This window comes from Talpa occidentalis, unplaced genomic scaffold (genome assembly GCF_014898055.3).
Source record: "Talpa occidentalis isolate TD23 unplaced genomic scaffold, MPIMG_talOcc4v2.1 talOcc4.3, whole genome shotgun sequence".
Classification (NCBI taxonomy): Eukaryota; Metazoa; Chordata; class Mammalia; order Eulipotyphla; family Talpidae; genus Talpa; species Talpa occidentalis.
In genome coordinates this window covers 74707014-74725762 of record NW_023603184.1, presented here as the reverse complement: position 1 = coordinate 74725762, position 18749 = coordinate 74707014, and the positions used below count along the sequence as shown (strand labels likewise).

At 37.2% G+C, this 18749-nt stretch overlaps 1 long non-coding RNA gene across 3 annotated transcripts in view; it reads left to right on the top strand.

Moving 5' to 3' along the window:
* Positions 1-18749, top strand: part of LOC119255803 (uncharacterized) — a 236550-nt gene that overhangs the window by 174059 nt on the left and 43742 nt on the right. For all 3 annotated transcript variants that reach the window (XR_008553541.1, XR_008553539.1, XR_008553540.1), the window contains exon 3: positions 4098-4270. This is a non-coding gene — a long non-coding RNA (uncharacterized LOC119255803). The remainder of the gene's footprint in view (positions 1-4097; positions 4271-18749) is intronic.

Sequence of the window (18749 nt, the reverse complement as noted above, 5' to 3'; positions counted from 1 at the left end):
CGAAGCTGCCCGCGGCCTCTGCGACGCAGGTTCGATCCCCGGCTGCTCCCCGGCCACCAGAGGAGGGTCCCACATGGCGCGCAGACCTCTCCTGCCGCCCGCTGCTCCCCTCAGCAGTGTACTTCGGTCCTTCTGCCTGCTCTGCTCCCCGCTCTGCCTCTGGTGAATTCTCTCACCCTCCCGCGCTTCTGATTGTACCCAGTGCATGTATAAACAAACAAATAAATAAATAAATAAATAAAACATGCCTCTTTAAAAAAAAAAAAAAAAAGATATAATTGGTTTCTGCTTCTTAATAGTAAAACAGGTATGATTAAAGTTAACACCATCATCACCACCAGCGCTACCACCACCACCAATACTTTGCATTTGTCATTTATTCAGTCCTTAAAGAGTCATGAAAAACAAAAATGATATATATGGTTCTCACAGCAGGAAATATTAAACCCAGCTTCTCTCATTTTATGCCAACCTCTAAGAATCGGGAAAGACCTGGCAGCCATTAGAGACACAAAATTTGTGAAGATTCAACAGAGAAATGTACAAAATTGTGGTCAGTGGAAAATTATCATAAGACAGAAAATGTCCTTTCCTGGGGAAAAAAAAGTGAGATCCCCTTTCTCTTTCTATGGTTGGAGAATAGCGTTCATTTGAATCTCGAGGACCCAGAATCTTGTGTCTAGACAGGCACTGCAGAATCCAGGAAACATTGTCCCTTACTTTTTGACCAATGTATGTATGAGTAGACTTTAAGCTAACCAGCCCAGTTCACTACCAAGTCTTGAACTTACTTGCTTTGACTTGGGAACATGGTTTGTAGATGATAACCCTCTCTTCTTAGGGTTTGATTCTGGATCTGTTATATGATCCCTGTGAACAATAACATGGCCAACCCATCAGTTTGCCTTCTTCAGCACTCACTTTTGTTATATCAGTGTTAACTAGGATTTATCATCACATCACAAGAATTTTGCTGGTTAATCTGCCCTCCCTAACACACACCTTGTTAGTTAACCAACTTAGTTTTAGATTAGCTCCCCATCGTCAATCCTTCCAGTTGTCTTCCTTTTTTCTTGCTTGCTGAGTTTTGTTATGGACTTCAGATTTATCAGTTTATCAAAAGGGGAATGGAGACTATAGCAGTGCTTGTCAGATATAGAGATTTGGTAGTTGACTAGAATTTACTGGGTCAGTAAATTTCGTGAGGGGTCAAAAATATATAAATTGATTCTATTTCTGGTCCAGAAATTTTTTCATCCTTCTTAATTCATTATGTTCCAGGAATTATAAAAGTATCTTAGATTTCCCTTAAGAATACTAGAAATAATTTACAATAACAAAATGTGCGTATTAATGAATTTTATCGAATTCTAGAAGAATCAGGGGTTACTTTTTCTCCATAAATGGAGAATGTACAAGGATTCTTCTGGATAGAGTGATTGTAGAGACTCAAGGTGGTTTCATTATCTTTTGTATTACTTGTGCTCACAATTTTTGTCAGGGCTAGAGTTCTCAACTATTTAAGTTGAAAGATCTTAACTCCTGAAAGGAGTTACCTTCTAAAGTTTTTGTAGTTTTATTTGAAAGATTATGAATTTTCATATTACTAAAAAAACAATTAAGTGTGATAGACACTTTTTGAATAACTGCAGTACGGTTTTGGAGCTGAAAACATAGCTCCCAGGTTCTTGTGTCTGTGAAAATTGGATTATGCATAAAGTTTTAGGAAAATTATTCCACTGTGCTATGCAGAAAGGAAAAAAAGAGCCCAGAAACTAAAGTTCAGAATACATACTGCAGTTGCTAATTAAGGGCCGAGGAGGTGAAACTCAGATCTAAAGGGAGTGGTAGTAGGCAAAGGAAAGAAAAAGAATGGTCAGAAGAACATTTGGAAGGTAAACAATACAAACTATGACCTAGGTACTAGGGGGATAGGATCAGAATAAATCTTAGAGTCCTTACCCCATCCTCCTTACTCCCTCAATTTTTAGGTCCATGGAGAGTAAGTGATTTGCTTAAGGTCATAACAGTCATATAGGAGCAGACTTTGAAATAGAAACCAAGCCTTTTGGCACCAAGGCCAATTATCTTGTCACTGAATTATAAGTCACATAGGTTCTGAGAACTTAAACTATGGTCTTAAACTATGTAAGTGATAAAGTTGGCCTGCCCTTCAATATTTTATTGAAGATCACGTATGTATTAAGAAATCATCACTGTGCTAAGTGCTGAGATTAGAGTGGTGAATACAATAAATATACTGCCTGCTTCCTGTGGACCTCACCTCTGGTTGATATAACAGTAGCACTATTGCCAGAGAAAGGTTCTTCAAAATAAAAGATTAGTGTAGAGATGTGGATATGATGAGTTATTATTTTAATGTGTGTTAATTTCAGACATGCTGGAGTTAGTGTTTATGTTTCATGTTCTTACCAATTGCCTAATTCTCCCTGTAAACTATATATAGGTGTTCATTTATGTATATGTATAGGTAAAGAAAACCTTCTATAGGTGTCTTTTCAGATAAGGGAAAGAGATCAGAAGAGTAAATAGTGAGAAGATAAATCACATCAGCTAAAAATAAACTTCCTAAGTGTAGCAAAGTGACCTCCGTGGAAAGTAGAGGAAGGAATATAAGGTTGTTTTACTATTTGGAACAAAGATACAGGTTTCACGATTTCTGTCATTCTTCAGGCCTGTCTTTCTCTGGTAAAATGTGTCTTATCTTCAGAACGGGTTATGTTTTAGTTTGTTCCATGCTTTAAAAATGTTAACTTGGACATGCTTTAAATGACTTTTAGTTTGAAAATTGACATCAATAGGTTTGAAATTAGTTTACTCTCTAAATATTTGCACTTTAAAAAGTTTGGAATATGGGCCTCCCCTGGTGGCGCAGCAGTTGAGCGCTGGGCTGCGAAGCTGCCCCAGCCTCTGCAGCACTGGTTCGATTCCCGGCCGCAGCGAGGGTCCCATATGGCATGCAGGCCTCTCCTGCCACGCCTGCTGCTCCCCTCAGCAGTGTATTTCATCAGTCTGCCTGTTCTGTTCCCTGCTCTGGCTCTGGTGAATCCTTTCACCCTCCCGCACTTCTGACTGTACCCAGTGCTTGTATAAATAAATAAATAAATCTTTAAAAAAAAGGTTTGGAATAAAAAACTCTGTGATCATTCAAAGAGAGAACATTGAAAAATAATAAAATTAAAATAATTTCAGAGAATTTAAAAAGACACACTGAACAAAGTACCTATGGATGGAAGTGAACACAAGTCTGAAGTGACTGCTTGAATATATTTCTGAGAGATTTTTCTGGCTTTCAAAGAAAATTTTCATATTGGGGGAATAGTTTTTTTTTTTAATTGTTCACATGCTATAATCTACTGTATTTGTTCTTCCTTCAAATAAAGACGAATAAACATCAAGGGAAAACTTTAAATGTATACTTCCTAGTTTGTTAGCAGCAAAAAAAGTTTTAACACATTGCATTACTCTCAGTGTTGAATAAAAAATATAATAAAACTGTAAAACCAAGTTCTATATGACTGTAGAGAAATAAAAACACCTTTATTTCTTCTTTGTAACTTGAATTTAAAGTGAAAAAAAAGGCAAAGGAAAAGAAAAGAATGATGAGGGGGAACAGAAACATTTTTATAGATTTGTCTCATTTCTTTGAAGATTTTCTCTTTGTTATTTTAAAGAACACAGGAGGCACAATTTATATAGTGTTGTTCTCCTGTGACTCTGATTTTGCCTATAGAGCATATCAGAACAGAGATAGGCCATATCGATTATTATTAATTTGTTCTATAGGGCTTTTCTATATTTGGGCATTTTGTTGCTATTGTTAATAATCCCAGAAGGAGCATTTCAATGTGCTTGCATTAAATGAAATTGAAGTAATTAACAAAAGCTTATGTAGTTACAAGTGGAACATTTTGAAAAATGTTTCTTATATTTCTTAATTGTTGGTATTTCTTTAGGAGAATAATTTTTGTTTGCCAATTGTCATTAATCCTGACAACTGTATGATTTATAAACTCCCTTAAGCATGAGATACCGATTTTATTTAACAAATTATGGTATTCCTACCTTTTTTGCAGATTTGTCACAGAAACTTGACATTCTACAAATTCTTGAACTAGAAAAAAGGATTTTCCTAGAAAAGAACTTTCAAGAGCTTAAGGGAATATGACCAAATTGTGCCTGCTCATAATCCCTTGGAGAGTTGTCATCGATAACTAGATAAATGGGAGCCTCAATGGCCAACTTAAAGGTAAGGAGTTCTGAGCAGGATGTTTGTGAAGACTTTATTATGTAGGCATTTGCAGTTCTAAGGCAAAATTAATGTTTCTGTTCATTTCACTCTACACCCTAAAACTCTACTCAATAGTGAAAATTATACTCCATGGATTTACAAATACTTACTAATATTTCTCAGAATACATTTGCATATTTAGGAAGTAATGCCATGAGTGTTCCTTAAACATTCTTACAGTTCTCTTACAAAGTCACTCACAAAGACTTGTTATGCTCTAATTAGCTTATTAGTTCATTTCGAATCTGATAGAGAGTTTTGGGGCATTGTCTGTCAACTTGCTTGGAATTAGGACAGCAAATGCCTTTGCATTGTCTTTGTTCATTTAACCATGTCTTTGCAGATGTTCAGTATTTTAATATGTCTTTTATTTGTGTAATCAGATACACAATTTTGAATAAAGAAGTTTGTAAATAGATCAAAATGTTAGAGATATACTTTCCTCTCAAATGAATGTTAACCTGAATATCAAAATATGATTAATTCTGAGTGTCAGGGAATTGATTCAGACTGCTTATTTTATTCAGTGATAGCAAAAAATTGCACAGTATATAGTTTATGAAGGCAACTTATAATGATAGTTTAGCTTGTTCTTAGGTTATTTACAAATGATCATAAATTACTTTTTCTGTTAGAAGGAAAATATGAGAGAGCTGTTGGTTTAAGGATTAAGTTATTTAAAACTATTATGGAGAAACATTAGTCTTGTTTTCAGTAAGTACCATGCAAAACTCAACTTATTATTTTTTCCAAATCCTGTCTACTCTTGCTACTTTAATGTGAGTGCCTTAGTAATATGTGCAATATGAAGCAGTAAAAAGAGATTAGACTTTTGAGATAGATATAGCGCTGTTACATTGGATAGTTCTAAGGTTGCCATACATGTTATAGACTGAGTGGTATCTTCGAAGTGTGCAATGTACAGCATGTGTGACCATATCCAGTGTCTCTAAAATACTTACATTGGAAGTCTGATTAATAGCATTGGACAGTTACTGGCTCTCTTTAAACTTACAGTAATTTACCTATGAAATGGAGATTATATTACTTGCCAGATCTGTTTCTTTCATCAGTTACAAAAGAATTTATTTGATATGGTTCTTTTATAAAGATGGGGTTTGGGCCTCCCCTGGTGGCGCAGAGGTTGAGAGCTGGGCTGCGAAGCCGCCCGCAGCCTCTGGAGGCCCGTTCCATTCCCGGCCGCCGGGGAGGGTCCCACATGGCGCGACAACCCCTCCTGCCGCGTCTGCTGCTCCCCTCAGCAGTGTATTTCCTCAAGTCTACCTGTTCTGTTCCCGGCTCTGGCTCTGGTGAATCCTCTCACCCTCCCGCACTTCTGACTGTACCCAGTGCATAAATAAATAAATAAATCTTAAAAAAAAAAAGATGGGGTTTTACAAGGGTTTAGGTCTATAATAGCACTTAGTAAAGAACCAAGTGCATAGTAGGTACTTAAATGTTAGCGTTGAAAGTAGATATATGAGATGAAATCCAGCAAAATTAATAGAAGAGAAAAGAAGATGTTCACATAGGATCTAAAACATAAAGGAAAAATTAAATCAATCTGGAGAGGTGGCATACACATTTGTGTGGCTCCTGAGGTTTATTCCATGGACTGAATATGCAGTTCTTAATAGGGTGAATGACAAAGAATAGGTTTGTGCATTTTCTTAGAAGTTTAAAACCTTCAAATATTTAAAATCTGTACTGTTTCTGTCTTATGACAAACAGCAAAACTAAATCAGAGTTGGTGGTATCTTTCAAGTCAGTTTTAAAATTCTTTCAAACTAATACTTTTTAATATTTCTGCTCCAAGCCATTTTTTTCTAAATACTCTAGAAAAGGCTGCTTAATAAATTAACAATGCTATACACATATGTACACACATGCACGTATACAAATAAAAAATATAGATATTTAATTAAAAATGTTAAATTTCATTATATATATTTTGGACTTTTACAAGAAAATATAAAGCTGACATTGGAAATTGTTATTTAAAAAGATACATTAGAAAAGAAAAGAGATAGAAGAAAAATTTTATAAATCAATATGATAAAAATGAAAGTATAATGAGAATTATAGCAGCTATCAATCTTCAATAATTGTGAAGAATCCAACCTCAAATGCAATGAAGCTTTATTAGATTTGTGATTACAGAGTGTAAAATATAACAGATGCTACAATATTTAGATGCCTGCTGGCATTTACCTGTTTTCTCTGCACAGTTCATTTCAACTATATGAAAATTTTATGTGCTATATGAAAGTAGAGAAAAAGAAATTTATTTGTGAAATAACCACAAGAGAATTGATACTGTTTCAGCAATGTGTATTTGATTCTCTTTGACCAGATGAACTATGTGAGAAATTGGAGAATTTGATAATACAGTATTATTTTCAGTTTTCATATGGTAGAAGATGCACAGGTCAAGAAATAATTCTGATGTTGGATTCAATTACTTTCTCGGCAGTGTTCAGAGCTGTTTTGCTTTTTTTAATTTTTTTTTATTTTTTTTTTAGCTTGGGTGTCGTACTGTTCAGTGGAGAAATGGTTTTGTTTTGAGGATTGCTTTGGAAGAGTAGTGGCATTGGTGGCCAGAGAAATGGCTGATGTTATATTCCAAAGGCAAGATACTGGAATGTAATGTCTTGCTTTTAAAAAATAGGTTTCTTATTTTATAAAGTATTAGTCTTATTTAAAAAATTATCTTAGTATCATATCTGAAAAAACATATTTTTTCCTTTTGAAGATTTGTGCTACCTCTTTTAAAAAGGTTTATTTTTTATTTCCCATTAAAATAAACATGCATTATTCAGGGAAAAAATTGAGAAAATAGTGAAAAGTTTTATGTATCTGCAAATTAGAGACCTTGAAGTCATTCTTGGACAGATTCATCTCCACATTCCCATATCCAATAAATCATAAAGTTCTAGTGATTTTTGTCTTCTAAATATGTATGTTTATTTCTACCACCACTCTATCATTCTTCCCTGGCTCTCCTGGAATAGTGGAAATGTCTCTTTATTATTATCAATGCATTTACACTTCCCAACCAAATACATTTTTCATAATTTTTCAAAATTCTAAGTCTGACATTGTTTCAGTTTTATTTATTTGGAGGAATTTCCATAGATCTTAGAATGAAGGCCAACATTCTTAGAAGGGCCTATGAACAATGAGTTGGTTTTGAACTGCCTATCCTTAGCTACATCTCCTACTTTGTTCTGATTCTCTATAGCCTACTGTTCAGTAAAGGTCCTGCACTCTTTTTAAATTAAGAGTTTTCAATAGCACAGCCCAATCTAGAACTATGTCTGGGGGAGTAACCAGAGGTCTTGCCTCCAACCAGGCCTACCCAACAGGACCACCACCATACCATGTGTCAGAATATGCTCCAGAGTAGGCCATATCTACTGTTCCCACCACCTGATAAACACCCAGAATAGTGGGAGAGGAAGAGCCACACTCATCTGAAGCCCCATCCACAGCACAAAAAAAGCCAAAGCAAATGATGGAGACAAAGTAAAATAAAAATAGTCAAGTAAGTCCTAAGGGAAACAATACACCATAGAAAGAAAACCAGTCTCCAGAACCCAACAACACAGATATTGAAGAGATTTTCTTGCTATCAGAGAATGAATTCAAAGTTGCAATAATGAAGAAAAGCAAAGGATTAGAACAATACAAAGAAAGGTCAGCAAAACACATCAGTGATATACAATAAAACTTGGAAAAGGAAAAGGCAGCTGTGAAAAACACAACCCATGAACAGAAGATCAAGATTGAAACTTTAAATGAGAAAATAATGAAATTGCAGGATGTAAAGAGATCAATGGAGGAGGTAAAAACTTCTGGCACAAGCCATGGAAATAAAATAGATGAAATGGAAAGGCAAATCCATAATCTCAAAGATGCTGATATGAAGTAAACCAAGAAATAAATGAAAGATATATACAGAAAAATAGAATAAAGAAACACTTTGAGAATTACATGACACCATAAAAGGAAATATAAAAGTAATAAGAATCCCAGAGGAGAGAGAAACAAAGGAGCTGAAAAACTATTTAAGGTAATAATTGCAGAAAACTTCCCATGCTTGAAGAAGGAAATGAACATAGAAATACAGCAAGCTAAAAGAACTGCAAACTACTTAAACAAAAAATACATATATACAGCAAGATACATAATAGTAAAGCTTCTAATTATCCATGACAAAGGAAAAATAATGAAGCTGATGAGGGTGAAGAAACAAATAACTTTAAAGGAACACTGATTAGACTAACATTGGACTTCTCTGAAGAAACATTATGGGCAAGAAAAGAATGGAATCAGATGGGTTATAGAGCAACATGGCGGCGAGGAGACGCTGCGAGTAAGATCTCCCATTAAAAAAAGTTAATAGGGAGGAAAAGCGGCAGGTCCCAGTGAGAACTGGGACACGGAAGATAAACGGGTGACTCCAGCAAACTACCCGAAGAAGAAAGTGGCCATAAAAGAGGACTAGAAGGGAGGGAAGCGCAGAACCCTGCTCCCCTCCCCCGCCCCCAGAGGCGGCACTCTCCGACCGGCAGAGAGGAGGAAAACAACAAACTAAAACGACCCACAAGAACAAACGACGCAGCAAGCGGGACTGTGAGTGGAAAGGAACTATTGCAGCCACCACACCCCGTGAACTGGAGCTGAGGCGAACCCTGCAGGATTTGCCGCGGCGGTGAGCGAACGGCTCCGGGCGCCATTAGAGAAGAACAAAGACCCCGGGAGACGCGCACACAGCCCGGGCTGCCGGTAAGCCTGCGCCGAAACGCGGCACGCTCGGGGAGCTTGAAAAGCAAGTGCAGACCGGAATCGCGGCTGCCCAGGTACCTGCGCCTGCGACCTAGGCTTGCGGGGAGACGCGCGGAGGTCCTCACTGAGGTGAAGGTCTCTCCCTGAGTGAGCAGGAACCAGGCACCCGGGCACGGGAGCAGTGCAAAAGGCACCATTCCCGCGCCACTGAACTGGGCTACAGCCCGCGTCCTGGAACTGAGGGCTTTGAACTGAGACCCGGGGCATGAAAATTCGGGGCGTGGGTTCTCCACGACGGTGGGGCACAAGGCAGACACAGCACCCCAAAGCTGTTGAGGTGTACCCTACCATTCCTGCTCTGTTCCCTGTCCCACGGGGTGGGGGGGACGAAAAACAGCCCCCCAAGGACAATAGGAGAGATCTCTGGCGCCACCTAGTGACCAGGAAAAAAAAAGTCACTAACACCCCATAGAACAGGAAATTTCTTAAGACTGCTTGAAAAGGGCAGAAGGCTTCTGCAGTGGCCAGCTGGGAAGTTATTCCACGCCAGGCCCCTTCCGACCAGCAGTCTGAGCCCACAGAGGGAGCAGGCACCCACGTCCGGGGCAGACCGGGTGCGCAGAAGAGTGTGCCTGAAACCGGAGGCGCAGGGACTGCATCCCGCTTCGCCATTTGAGAACAGGGACATTTCTTCAGTAAAAACTGCCTAAAACCAGCAGAAAGCTCCCCCAGAAGACAGAGATGGCTCCTGGAAGAGCCAGAGGGGAGCGGAGAAGTTCACCAAAGATGCATCACAGTGTCCCAACGCATACGACAAATTAGAAAACAGACAGTAGGGAGTAGAAGAACCACACGCAACCTAACAACTCCTCAGGAAAGAAGCACACCACAAAAAGAAAACCACTCCCCAGATTGCAACGACAGCAACTTGGAAGAACTTCTGAGCCTTCCAGAAAGAGAATTTAAAATTGCCATGATTAAAAAAGTGATAGATCAGAAGAAGGAAATTGAGTCCCTAAAGAGGGAAAACAATGGTCAGAAGAATGAAATTGAGTCCCTAAAGAGGGAAGTAAAAGAAATGCAGGAGATCAAAGAATTAATGGAGGAACTAAAGAACTCCGGGAAAAGCAAGGAAAGCAGAATAGATGAAATGGAAGAACGAATAAGTTCTCTTGAAGACACAGAAATAAAAAGAACCAAAACAGAAAAGGAAAGAGAAGTACGAAGGAAAAAGAATGAAGAAAGACTTCGAGAACTATCTGACTCCATGAGGAAAGGAAATATAAGAGTTATAGGAATTCCAGAAGGAGAGGAGAGAGATGTAGGAACAGAGAAAATATTCCAGGAGATAATTGAAGAGAACTTCCCAAATGCGAAGAAGGAGGTGAAAATTGATATACAAGAAGCAAGAAGAACACCAAACTTCCATGACGAAAGGAAAAACACAGCAAGACACATAATAGTAAAGCTCCCAAGAATCCAGGACAAGGAAAAAATAATGAAGCTGACAAGAGGGAAGAAACAGATAACATTCAAAGGAAAACCAATCAGGCTGACATCAGACTTCTCTGAAGAAACACTACGGGCAAGGAGAGAGTGGAGGGACATAGTCAACAGACTCCAAGAAAACAGATGCCAACCAAGAATACTCTATCCCGCAAAGCTGTCTTTCCTCCATGAAGAAAGAATATGGACCTTCCCAGACAAAGAGAAACTCCGGAATTTCATTACGAATAAACCCCCACTCCAAAAAATACTACAAGGAATCCTAAAGCCAGAACCTCAGAGGGATGAATAACTACGAAAGAAGACCAAAAAAAAAAAGTTATTAAAAGAATAAATAAAATCAAAGGAAAGACAAACACAATGGCAAATACAGATGCTAACATATCAATATTAACTCTAAATGTAAATGGACTAAACTCTTCAATAAAAAGACACAGAGTTGCAGCCTGGATTAAGAAACAAAACCCAACCTTTTGCTGTCTCCAGGAAACACATTTAGCTACAAAAGATAAAAATAGGCTCAAAGTCAAAGGATGGAAAACAATCCTACAAGCAAATGGGCCAAAAAAGAAAGCAGGAACAGCTATACTTATATCAGATAAAACAGACTTCAAACTCAAAAAAATAAAAAGAGACCCCAATGGTCACTACATTATGATTAAGGGGACAATACTTCAAGAAGAAATAACACTCATTAACATATATTCACCAAACGAAAGAGCACCAAAATATATCAGACAACTGTTGTCCTCTCTGAAAACAGACATCAGAGAAAACACATATGTAGTAGGAGACTTCAACACACCACTATCAACAATGGATAGATCAACAAGACAAAAAATAAGTAAAGAAACTAAAGCTCTAAATAAGGACCTAGAGCATTTGGGCTTAACAGACATCTATAGAACACTAAACCCAAAAAAAACGGAGTACACATTTTTCTCAAGCGCACACGGATCATTCTCCAGGATCGATCACATACTGGGGCACAAGACAAACATCAACAGATACACCAAGATTGACATCATACCAACCATCTTTTCTGACCACGAAGGCATCAAACTAGAAATAAATCATAAAAAGAAGGCAAGGAACTATCCTACCTCATGGAGATTAAAAGCCACACTACTGGAAGACCACTGGACTAACGAGGAGATCAAAGAAGAAATCAAAAAATTCTTTGAATTGAATGACAAGGAGGACACCAATATCCTAAATGTATGGGATGCAGCAAAAGCAGTAATAAGAGGAAAATATATAGCAATAGAAGCTCACATCAAAAAACAAGAAAGAACTCAAAGAAACAACCTAATCTCGAAGCTCAAAGATCTAGAAAAAGAACAACAAAAAAACCCCAAATCCAGTAGAAGAAAAGAAATAATAAAAACCAAAGCAGAAATAAATGAAATTGAAACTAAAAAAACAATCCAAAAGATCAATGAAACCAAGAGCTGGTTCTTTGAAAAAATCAATAAAATAGACAAACCCCTAGCCAGGCTCACAAAGGAAAAAAGGGAGAAAACACAAATACACAGGATCATAAATGAAAGAGGAGAAATCACAACGGACACAGCAGAAATCAAAAGAATAATCAGTAACTACTATGAACAGTTATATGGAAACAAGTTCTAGAGGAGATGGACAAATTCCTACAACTCTACAATCACCCAAAGCTAGATAAAGAAGAAATAGAACACCTAAACAGACCAATTACAAGCAGCGAAATTGAAATGGTAATCAAAAACCTCCCCAAAAACAAAAGCCCAGGACCTGATGGATTTACAAATGAATTCTACCAAACATTCAGAGATGAATTAGTGCCTATCCTTCACAAACTCTTCCAAAAAATTGAGAAGGAAGGGACAATACCAAACACGTTCTATGAAGCCAATATTACACTAATACCAAAACCGAATAAGGACAACACAAAAAAGGAAAACTATAGGCCAATCTCCCTAATGAACACTGATGCAAAAATCCTCAATAAAATTTTAGCTATCAGAATCCAACAATGTATCCATAAGATAATTCACCACGACCAAGTTGGATTCATTCCAGGGGCACAAGGATGGTTTAACATCCGAAAATCAATCAACGTTATCCAACACATCAACAAAAAGAAATATAAAAACCATATGATAATATCAATAGATGCTGAGAAAGCTTTCGACAAAGTGCAACACCCATTCATGATAAAAGCCCTTGAAATTCTTGGGATACAAGGAACATACCTCAACATCATAAAGGCCATCTATGAGAAGCCGACAGCCAGTATAATTCTCAATGGTGAAAAGCTGAAAGCAATTCCATTAAGATCTGGAACAAGACAAGGATGTCCACTCTCACCACTGCTTTTCAATATAATACTGGAAGTCCTAGCCAGAGCAATAAGACAAGAGAAAGACATCCAAGGAATCCAAATAGGAAAAGAAGAAGTCAAACTATCACTATTTGCAGATGATATGATAATATACATAGAGAACCCCAAAATCTCCACAGAAAAACTAATTCAACTCATCAGTCAGTTCAGTAAAGTGGCAGGATACAAAATCAACACACAAAAGTCAGTAGCCTTCCTATACACAAACAATAAATCTGAAGAAGAAGAAATCAAAAAAACCACCCCTTTTATTATTGAAACAAAAAAAAATCAAATATTTGGGAATAAATCTAACAAAAGAGGTAAAGGACCTATACAAAGAAAACTATAAAACACTGTTAAAAGAAATAGAAGAAGACACAAAGAAATGGAAAGACATCCCCTGCTCATGGATTGGAAGAATAAACATTATTAAAATGGCCATCCTACCAAAAGCAATATACAGATTCAATGCTATTCCAATCAAAATCTCAATGTCATTCTTCAAAGAAATAGAACAATTATTGATGAAATTCATATGGAATCACCAAAAACCCCAAATAGCCAAAGCTCTACTGAAAAAAAAAAAAAAAGGAAATGGAGGCATCAAACTCCCAGACTTCAAACTATACTACAAAGCCATAATCATCAAAACTGCATGGTATTGGAACAAGAACAGACATACAGACCAATGGAATCGAATAGAAAATCCAGAAATAAACCCACAGATTTATGGTCAACTAATCTTTGACAAAGGAGCAAAGACTATGCATTGGAGCAAAGAAAGTTTGTTCAATAAATGGTGCTGGGAAAACTGGGTCGCTACATGCAAAAGAATGAAGCTTGACCACTACCTCACACCATACACAAAATCATCAAAATGGATTAAAGAACTAGACATAAGACCTGAAACCATAAAATACATAGAAGGAAATATAGGCGAAACACTACGGGATTTGCACATCAAAGACATCTTTACAGACACATCACCCAAAGCAGTGATAGTGAAGACAAAGATAAACAGCTGGGACTACATCAAATTAAAGAGCTTCTGCACAGCAAAAGAGACAATAACAAACACAAAGAGAAACCCCACCAACTGGGAGAACATTTTTGCACCCAACACTAATGATAAAGGACTGATCACAAAAATCTGCAAAGAGCTGATGAGACTCAGCAACAACAAAGAAAATAATCCAGTCAAAAAATGGGCAGAAGAGCTAAAAAGAAACTTCTCTGAAGAGGAAATGCAAATGGCCAACAGACATATGAAAAAATGTTCAACATCACTTGCAATCAGGGAAATGCAAATCAAAACTACCATGAGATACCATCTCACACCAGTGAGAATGGACATATTAAAAAAAACTAGCAACAACAAATGTTGGCGAGGATGTGGAGAAAAAGGAACTCTTGTGCACTGTTGGTGGGAGTGCAAACTGGTCCAACCACTATGGAGAGCTGTGTGGAGATTTCTGGACCTACTAAACATAGAGCTTCCATAGGATCCAGCAATTCCACTCCTAGGTATTTACCCAAAGGACACAGAAACATCAATTCCAAAGAGCACCTGCACCCTATCTTTTAGCAGTACTGTTTACAATAGCTAAGCTTTGGAAACAACCAAATGCCCAAAAGTAGATGACTGGATCAAGAAGATGTGGTACATATATACCATGGAATATTACTCAGCATTCAAAAAAGATAAACACATGCAATTTGCAGCAACATGGATGGCGCTGGAAGGGATCATGCTCAGCGAAATAAGCCAAAAAGAAAAAGAAAAATACCGGATGGTCTCACTCATAGCAGGAATCTAGAAAACTTAAATAAGGGACCAGGAAATGAATATAAGAAAGTGAAATCAAAATCAACAAACTATGAATCAGAGACACTTTTTGGGGGTGGGGGGCGGGAGGGGAAGGATTGGGGTCAGAATGGGGCGTTTGCAATTGTATGGGGGAATATAAAAATAAAATTTAAGATTAAAAAAAATAATAAAAAAATAAAATAAGCAACTATGGTAACGGGCAAAAAAAAAAAAAAAAAAGAAAAAGAATGGAATCACTTATTCAAAATACTCCAAGAGGGGCCTGAAAAAAAATCCAGCTAAGAATATTTTATCCTGCAAAGTTCTCCTTCCTATATGAGAGAGAAATAAGGATCGTTATAAGCAAACAAAATCTTTGGGAATTTGCTACTATTCCCTACAAGAAATAATAAAAGGAGTTTTAAAATTTACAATTGATCTTAGCCAAATGGCCAAGAAGCGATGGAGTTTTAAAATTTAAACCAAAGAGAGGAATGACCACAAGCAAGTGAGCAAGTAGTTGAATAGAACCACAAAACTATGAAAAAAATGGTAGGGCAGACTTCTACATGGCAATAATCATGCTAAAAATCAATGGACTGAACTCACCAATAAAATGATACAGATTATCATGCTGGATTAGGAAACAGGATCCAACCTTCTGCTGCCTCCAAGAAACCCACCTAGGTTCCAAAGATAAACATAGACTAAAAGTAAATGGTAGGAAAACAATTCTACAAGCAAATGGCACCCCAGGAAAGTCAAGGAAAGCTATACTTATAGCAGATAAAGTACACACACAGCTTAAAAAAGGTGACACGAGTCAGGGATGGACACTATATAAGGATCAAGGGGAAAACATATCAGGGAAATATAACATTCATCAATATACACTCACAGAACAAAGGAACACTGACATATATTAGACAATTACTATTGAATGTGAAAACAGATATTGAAGAAAATACATATGTGGCATGAGATTTCAACACCCCACTTTCAACAATGGTTAGATCAAGAAGACAGAAAATAAACAAGGCACAATTGCCATAAAGAAAAGATATAGACCACTTAGATCTAACAGACATTTATAGGGCACACGACACTCCCCTCCCCCAAAACTAAATGTATATTCTTCTCACATGCACATGGATCATTCTCTAGGATTGACCACATACTGGGTCACAAGAAAATATTATCCAAGTATTTGAAATTGAAGTCATAATAAGTATCTTCTCTGACCATAAAGGTATCAAACTAGAAATCAACTACAAAAAGAAAGTAAGAAAATATTCCAATATTTTGAGACTGAACAACACACTACTGAAATACCCACTGGATTAATGGGAAAATCAAAGAGGAAATCAAAAAAATGCCTTCAGGAAAATAACAGTGAGGACACAATATTGTAGAATGTGTGGGATACAGTGAAAGCAATATTAAATATAGGGCCTTCCTGGTGATGTAAGGGGTTAAGTCTTAGCACTATGAAAGTATCGGCAGCAGGAGTTCAATCTCCAGCCAGGGAGCTAACCCACATGGTTCAGAAGACCTCGCCTTTCTCATCCACCACCTGCTCCCCTCAGCAGTGTTTTTGAGTCAATCTGCTTGTACTGTTCCCCACTCTGTCTCTGGTGAATCCTCTCACCTCCCCCACCCCCAGCCTATACCCCAGTTCTTGTATGCATAAATAAATAAAATCTTTTTTAAAAAAAGAGGGAAGTATATATCAATACAGGTCCAAATTAAGAAATAACAACCAAAGAAGCAACCTAATCTCTTAACTTGAAGAAGAAGAAGAGGAGGAAGAAGAAGAGCAAGAAGAATAACAAAAACATACAAAAGTCAGTAGAAGGAAGGACTTAATAAAAATTTAAGTAGAAATAAATGAAAAAAGAAAAAAGAGACAATCTAAAGCATCAGTGAAAACAAAAGCTGGTTCTTTGAAAAAATAAAGACCAAAGAAAAACAGATGAACCTCTAGCTAGGCTCACAAAGAAAAAGAGGAAGAAAGCTCAAACAGGATCATAAATGAAAAAGGAGAAATTACAACAGACACAACAGAAATGCAGAGAACAATAAAAATTTATTATGAACATTTATGTGCAAACAATCTCAACAATCTAGATGAGATGGACAAATTTTTAGAATTATATGATCATCCAAGGCTGAATAAAGAAGACACAGAAAACTTGGGCAAACACATTACAGACAAGGAAATTGAAACAGCAGTCAAAAACAGCAATCAAAAAATAAAAAGCACAGGCCCAGATGGTTTCATAAGTGAGTTCTACTAAGCTTTCAAAGATGAACTAATACCTATCCTACTCAAACCTTTCAAAAATTGAGAAGGGATACTTTCAAATGCATTTTATGAGGCCAGCATCACACTAATATTAAAACCAAACAAAGCACACCATAAGAAAACTATAGGCCAATTTCCCTAGTTAACACAGAAGCTAAAATCTTCAATAAAATCTCAGCAAACTGAACCCAACAATGTGTTAAAAAGGATTACATACCATGACAAGTGGGATTTATTCCAGGGTCACAAGGATGGTTCAACATCTGAAAATCAATCAAGGCAATTCATTGCATAAATAGCAAAAAAAGATAAAATCCATATGAATATATCTACAGATGTTGCCAAACCATTTGATAAAGTTAAACATCCATTTGTGATGAAAAAACCATAAAAAATTAGGGATAAAAGAAATAGATCTTATTTCCTAATTTTACTAGTAAAAGTCATATACAACAATCCAACCGTTGTGCCACCAGGTGAGGCCCTTATTTTATTTTTTAAAGATTTGTTTATTTATACAAGCACTGGGTACAGTCTGGGTACAGTCAGAAATGCGTGAGGGCGAGAGAATTCACCAGAGTCAGAGGGGAGAGCAGAGCAGGCAGACTGACGAAATATGCTGCTGAGAGGAGTGGCGGGTGAGACAGGAGAGGTCTGTGCGCCATGTGGGACCCTCACCCAGTGGCCGGGGATGGAACCGGTGCTACATAGGCTGCGGGCAGCTTTGCAGCCCAAGGCTCAACCGCTGTGCCACCAGGGAGGCCCACAACCTAATTTTAAAAAAAAAGAAGGATTAAATGTTAAGTAGACACTTCTCCAAAGAAGAAATGCAAATGGCCAGTAGACATATGAAAAGGTTTTCATCATCACTTATTATCAGGGAAATGCAAATCAGAACCAACTTATTTCTGTGAGAATAGCCCATATTAAAAAAAAAAAAAAAAAAAGAACAGAAACAAGTGCTGGTGAGGATGTTGAGAAAAAGGAACCCTGTTATTGTGCTGGTGGGAATGTCTAAACTGGTCAGCAACTGTGGAAATTCTTCAAAATACTGAAGGTGGATCTGCCATAGGACATAGCTATTGCACTCCTAGGAATCTACCCAAAGAATAAAAAACACTAATCTGAAAGGAAATCTGCATCCCTGTGTTTATTGCAGTACTATTCACAATAGCCAAGATATGCAAACAACCTAAATGGCCCAATACAGATGAAAGGATCAAGATGTGGTACATATATATAATAGAATATTACTCAGTGATCAAAAAAAGATAAACTCATGCCATTTGTGCCAACATGGATGGAACTGGAAGGGATTATGCTAAACCAAGTATGTCAGAAGGAAAAACATAAATATTGGATGGTTTCACTTACATGTGGAATACAGAAAAACCAAACAAAGGATCAGACAAAGACTTGAAAGATGACCATAGATCTGAGGCATCCAGGAGGGAAGGTACAAACTGGTATAGTGGAGAGCATAAGGGACTATGCTGATGGACTATGGGTGATTTGGTATTAGCAGAATTACAGTGACAATATCTGAGGAGAAACTCTTATGTTATCCAAAAATTAACAATGATGTAAGAAAAATGTACTAAAAAAATTAAGAACTTTCCACACTTACCCAGGATTCAGGCTGAAGTACATGTGTCTCTGAATGTTCATA